The sequence below is a fragment of the Cololabis saira genome, chromosome 19, assembly GCF_033807715.1.
Source record: "Cololabis saira isolate AMF1-May2022 chromosome 19, fColSai1.1, whole genome shotgun sequence".
Taxonomy (NCBI): Eukaryota; Metazoa; Chordata; class Actinopteri; order Beloniformes; family Belonidae; genus Cololabis; species Cololabis saira.
Genome location: NC_084605.1, coordinates 37,199,390 through 37,206,413, shown reverse-complemented (window position 1 = coordinate 37,206,413; position 7,024 = coordinate 37,199,390).

Here is a 7,024-nt window from a genome sequence, read left to right as displayed (position 1 = left end):
TATCATAGCCCCGCCCACTCAGAATCCTGCATAGATAATGAGGTTAGAAACTGGGAAGATAAAGACATGGCTCAGAGGCTGAATTTCTAATTTATTTAGCAAAAACAATCAAAAGTTTGTTTTTAAGACATTCAAGGCCTGTTTAAAATGGGTATTAGATGCCATAATAGGGCCCCTTTAAAGGGGACCTATTATGAAAAACGTGTTTTTTCTTGCTCTAACATATATAAAGTGGTCTCCCCTCACCCTGACAACTCAGAAGTACTAAAGCAGCCAAATTCTGCAGGGTCTGTTCACCCCGCCAGGAGGATCCTTCCAGTGTCATGTGACTTTTACGAGCCGTTCAGATTTGTGCATTTTCGTTACGTAAGCAAAATGCAAACCACGCCTCGGTCTCCTCCGCTGCTGAAACCACGCCCACAACTAACTCCACCGGGACAAAGCTCCGCCATTGTTCAGCAGCGGTGGCTGTTTCCACAACAAGGGACAGTAAAAATGAGGTTTTGCATCGACACTTACCCTCATAAAAGGATCAGTACCAACAGTACGGACCCGGCAACTGCACACGAGTCAGTGGTAAGTGACGTTATTTTTTATGTTATTTATATTTGTCTACAAGTATGATCTTTGCATGGGCTAATTATTTAGCTTAGCTCCGGTGTTACTCCGTGTTACGGAGTTCTATTAGTACCGTAATACATTTTTCTTCTGTTTATGGTTTCAGATCTTCCAAGCACCTGAATCTGTTCAACAACACCTTCAGAAGACGCACGGTCCTTCCTTGAGCCAGCAATAGTGCATACATGTTATTTATATACAACTTATGTTCTTTTACTTTTTTTAACAATAAAGTTGCCATTTGTGAACATTCAGTGTTGTGATTTCTTTACAGTTAACATGATTCATTTGTCTTGTAACATAAGAAATGAAATGATGAGGAATCGGAGTAAATAACATGTGTACCTGTTTAGAATTCAATTAAATCTTCCTGTGTGAGTTAGTGTGAAGACGAGGTGACTAAAGGCTGATTTATGGTTCTGCGTTTCACCAACGCAGAGCCTACGGCGTAGGGTACGCGTCGATTTAACGCAGAACAATAAATAAGGCTTTAAGATCCGTTTACACCGTGTCATAACTGCCGACTATCGCGTCGAGCTGCGTGACATCGGATGCTCTCTGTCCACACTGAAACCCTTAAACTCTCTCTGTCCACACTGAAACTGTTAAACTCTCTCTGTCCACACTGAAACCGTTAAACTCTCTCTGTCCACACTGAAACCCTTAAACTCTCTCTGTCCACACTGGAACGGTTAAACTCTCTCTGTCCACACTGGAACGGTTAAACTCTCTCTGTCCACACTGAAACCGTTAAACTCTCTCTGTCCACACTGAAACTGTTAAACTCTCTCTGTCCACACTGAAACTGTTAAACTCTCTCTGTCCACACTGAAACTGTTAAACTCTCTCTGTCCACACTGAAACTGTTAAACTCTCTCTGTCCACACTGAAACCATTAAACTCTCTCTGTCCACACTGAAACCGTTAAACTCACGGCCAGTTAGGACAGTCCAAGAGAAAATAAAGCAATGGAATTTATTTTGTCACTGAAGTTCGATCGCATGGGACACGTTTTGTGTATGGAGCCGCTGCTCTTCTCCCCGGAGCGAGGGTTTGTCTCCTCCCCTGCTACACGTCATTCAGGCAGTCAATCAGCACAGAGCCTCATTATCATAGCCCCGCCCCTCAGAATCCCTCATAGAGAAGGTTAGAAGCGGTAAAACTAGAGACATGGCCAAGAGGTTGAATTTCTGATTTATGTAGAATAAACAAGCTTTTGATTGTTTTTAAGACATTCAAGGCCTGTTTAAAATATACATTAAATGCCATAATAGGTCTCCTTTAAAGATCTGCATTTACTCTTAATGTGGTTTAAACATGGACATGAAAGTATGCAGTTCTTGTTAATACTGGACTAAGATAAGACCTACTGTATGTCAGGGTGTCTTTTAGTAGTCTGCGGGACGATACTGTGGACTTATTCAGTCGTGTGAAGTGCACTGCTTCCTTATTATCTTTACAGAAAAGGTTAGGGCTGCATAACACAGCTTTTTATTGTAACTTATGGTAAGCTTGGGTGACTCATGCATTGCCCAAAACAGCTCGGTTCCAGGGGTGAAACAAAACATAAAACGTTGCTTTATGCTGAGCTGCTTTTGCAAATATTGGACCCAATTAAGAGCATACCCTACTGTGGCACGGGATGGAGAGGACACAGAGTTTTGTGCAGAACCCTTTTATTAAGAACACAGTGCACCAGCACCTCACCCAGATCACATCAGCACACCACCGACCCCTTGCTGCTGTCCAGCTCTGCCTTATAAGGCAGGCAGGGTGGAGAGCGGCAGCCACTCAGGCGGATGGGACACAGGTGCGTGTGTCCCATCAACCTCTCCACCCTGCCACACACCCCCAACGCCAACCTCGCGCCAGGGTCCGTCCGGCCGAGCCTACTCCCCCCCCCGCCCCCTCGGAGCGGGAGAGGAAGCCCGGAACCACCCGGGCCTTCCTGGTCGGGAGGCCGCCCTCGGCGCCGGGCCGACCAGCGGGCACGGCCGGGGGGTCGTCCCCGGCGTCGGCCCGGCCGCCGAGGAAGCCGCTCTTGGGGCCGGGCCCATGGTAGCCTCGGGCCAAACGGTGCGTCCAGGACCACCCCCTCCTCCGCGACGCGGCCCCGCGCCAGCTGCCGGTCCACCTCCAGGACCGCCTCCTCCTTGACGCCCTACTCTGGGCGCTGGTCCGGCCCAGTCTCCGCGGGACCCGCCGTCGCTGGCGCCTCCGTCTCCGCCATCACGCCGCCCTGCTGGTCCGCCCCTGGGACCGCCTCCTCCCCGGCGCAGCCCTTCTCTGGAGCTGGTGTGTCCAGGACCGCCTCCTCCATCCCGGCGCCCTGCTGGTCCGCCTCCACCTCTGCAGCCGACTCCACCTCCGACTCCGCCTCCGTCCCAGGAGCCGTCGCCTGGCGGCCCGCAGCTCTGCCTCCCGGCCTCTCAGCTGCGGCGCCACCAGCGCTGCCGCGGTGAACCTCAGGCGTGGAGCCGGGGTGGGCCGCTCCGTTGGCCCCGCCGTCTCGGGAGCCGTCGCTTGGCGGCCCGCAGCTTCTGCCTCCCGGCCTGTCGGCTGCGGCGCCACCAGCTCCTCCCGCGCTGCTGCGGCGAACCTCAAGCATGGCGCAGGGGTGGGTCGGTCCGCGGGCATTAGCGCCGCCAGCACAGCGAGCTGCTGCTCGCCCTAGTCCCGAAGCAGGGCTGCCAGGTCCGCCATGGCAAGGGCGAGCACCTCCAGGGCCCACTCCGTGCCTCCCATCCCAACCGACAGGATGGAGAGGACACAGAGTTTTGTGCAGAACCCTTTTATTTCGTCAGAAGATCACCGCCACACGTGCACAAGCACAGCATCACCATCAGCATGCCAGGCCCCTTGCTGCTGTCCAGCTCTGCCTTATAAGGCAGGCAGGGTGGAGAGCGGCAGCCACTCAGGCGGATGGGACACAGGTGCGTGTGTCCCATCAACCTCTCCACCCTTCCACACCTACCTTCTCCATTGGCTGCGAAAATTCAGTAGCATATTAGGTTACAAAGTTAATTTGTCAAAATCTTTAATGTTTCCTTTGAATAATCTGGCGAAACGGATCACTTATCAAGATTTGCCCTTTAAAATTGAACAGGACAAGTTTACTTACCTGGGAATAAAAGTGGCAGGGTCAGTTAAGGCTATTTTTCAACATAATTTCAGGCCTATTTTAGTACGTACAAAAAAGGATTTTGACAGATGGTTGAAACTTCCATTCTTACTGGCAGGGCGAATAAATGCAGTGAAGATGACTGTAATGCCCAGGTTTCTTTACTTATTTCAAATGATTCCCATCTTTCTCCCAAAATCCTATTTTGCTCAGCTGGATCTCTTTATCTCTTCGTTCATATGGAATAGAAAACCTGCACGTATAAAGAAGGCAAGCCTAGAGAGAGTTAAATCTGATGGTGGTTTAGATTTACCTAATTTTTTGTTTTACTTCTGGGCAGCTAATATTGTTAAGCTGACATATTGGATCACCATGTTTGCAGATAAAGAGGGTCTGGTCTGGGCGGATATGGAACTGAGAGCTACGCTCCCATTTTCATGTTCCCATTTTCAATCCTAACTGCCCCTCTCCCACTGAATATTAAAGCATCTGAACTGAACTCAAACTTGGTGGTCCAAAATTCGATTAAGATCTGGAATCAGTTCAGAAAACATTTGACGAATATATGTAGCTTCTCCCCAATAATGTTTAATCATCTTTTTGCACCATCTCAAATAGATCAAGCGTTTGCAGTGTCTTGGTGTACTTTCAAGATCTTTTCCCCGACAATGGCTTTGCATCATTTAATTTCTATGCGAAGATCATGATTTGCCAAAGTCTCATTACTTCAGATATCTTCAGGTTCTGAGTTTTGCTTCTAAATTCTTTCCCAGGGTATCCAGCCCCACATTCTAAAGACCTACTGGTCCTACTAGTCCTACTAGACCAGGGGTCAGCAACCCGCGGCTCTAGAGCCGCATGCGGCTCTGTAGCGCCGCCCTAGTGGCTCCTGGAGCTTTTTCAAAAATGTTTGACCTTTTTCTTCCTTTCTTACTTCTTTTTCTTTCTTTTTTCTTTTTTTTCTTCTTTTTTCTCTTTTTTTCCTTTTTTTCTTTTTTTCTTCTTTTTTTCCTTTTTTCCTTTTTTTCCTCTTTTTTTTCCTTTCCTTTTTAATCTTTTTTTTTTTTTTTTTTTTTTGGGGGGGGGGGGGGGTGGGGTCGGTGACGACATCCACTGCCAATCCAGGAAGCAGGAACACACGGAGACACACGTCAAGCACTGGAAATCTGCAACAAAAAACCACAAACAAAGCACGAAACCGGCACGGAGCCAACCAAAACAATAACAGCAATCGACCTAAATCTTGAGATCTGATCGTCGCAGTCTGAGCTAAGCTAGCGCTACCGCTACCTAAACCCAAAAACTAGAGAGCCAGCATGCAGGTGAACAAGCCAGTGTGTATGTCTATGTGTGTGTGTGTGTATGTATATGATCATGCGTGTGTGTGTGTGTGTGTGTGTGTATATGCATGTGACTAAGTGACTATATGTGTGTGTGTGTGTGTGTGTGTGTGTGTGTGTGTGTGTGTGTGTGTGTGTGTGTGTGTGTGTGTGTAATAAACCAAACAAAGTTCCACCTGAAGTGTATCTATAGTGGGGGAGGGGGGGGAGCAACCCCGCCACCCGCGAGACCAGAGGCCGACACGGAAGAGCCCGGAACCCAGGCCACCGGCAACCCCACAGAGGGGAGAAGTAGGAGGGAGGCAACCCACCGCCTGCGAGGCCCCCCCTCCCCCCGGCGGCGGCCGAGGGGGCCCGCGGGCGGGGCCCCCACGGCGCGGGAAGAAGCAGCCAGGGATCCCGCGGCGGCGGACCGCGACCCAGGCAATCCCCGGCCACGCGGTCCGGGCCGGACACGCGGCCAGGAGGCCCTCACCCTTCAGGCCAACGACCCCCACCCGGCAGGGGGCCAGCCCGCCCGGAGAGACAGAGCCGCCCCGGCCGCCGACGCGGGCAGGCGCACCCGTCCCCCACGAAAGTGGCCCTCCAAGACCAGAGGGGCGCCCCGCCGCAGAGGCAGCGGGGGGGACCGGAGACGGGCCCGGAGAGAGGGAACCCCCCAACAAGGCGACACCCGTGCAGGCCCGACAACGGAGGGCCCCAGACCCAGGCATCCCATTCATTCATCCATTCAACTATCCGATATCTATACTAATAATAATAATAATAATAATAATAATAATAATAATAATAATAATAATAATAATAATAACCATCTTTGTATAATATAATAATGATAAATTATTAAGTTTTGATGTCCTGCCAATGGAGGCCCGAATCCTCCATGGCAGGACCCTTCCATACCGCATTCTCACCGACACAGACACACAATCACGCACCGTTTCCCCCTCCCCGGAGGAGTCCAGCACCGCCAGAAGGCGCCCCAGGCTGCACGGCGAGCCCCGCCAGGCCCGGGAATCCCGACCCACTTATCCCAGGCCGGTGAGGGAGCGCGGGTGATGTGGGACCCCCTCCCGCCCCTGGTGTTGAGTGTATGTGAATAATGCCATAAAAACAGGGAGGGGGGAGGGCCAAGTATCGATTTGACACCGACCCCCCCCCTCCCGAACTACGTGTCCTTGTCAAATGTATTTATTAAGTGTTGAATGTGCAGTGTCTATTTTGCTGTTAAAACCGTGAGGCGGGGAGTGCCGGGCCACGCGGGACAATGCCCCCCACGACCCGGACCCCCCGCCCTTCGCCTATGTGCGTATGAATCGTGTAGGGGGGGAAGGAGGGGGAGCGGAGGCCGAAGCCAGGAAGCAGGACCAGCAAAGCCGGCCCTGATAATACACCCGCGTCCCCCCACCAGCCATCCAGTAGACGGGGGCCGGCCCTCCGAGCCGGGCCAGGGCCCCACCGTACCTCCACGGGCGCCCCCGGCGCCGCCGGAGCCCCCAGACGGAGGGGGAAACGGTCCAACATCCTCCCATTCATACTGACAACATTAGACATAGACACCTGGGAATGGTGCCACCCCGCCGCCGTGCCCGCCCGTCCACCCCCCGGTCAGGGGAGGCCCGATCCCGGGACCCGGCCCCACCCCCCCCCGAGGCCACCCCGGCGGACACCCCAAGGGTCACGGAGTCTCCTTTTTAATCTTGACATTTCATTTTTTCTCAACATTTCGACTTTTTTCTCGACATTTCGACTTTTTTCTCAGGATGGACTTCAACATTAATCTTGACATTTCGACTTTTTTCTCAAAATTTTGACTTTTTTCTCGACATTTCGACTTTTTTCTCGAAGTGCATAATAAAAAAAAATCTAATACAGAAACATGCAGCATGTGTTGTCTTCATTCTAAGGTTTATACAAGACTTTTCATTTTTTGCGGCTCCAGACA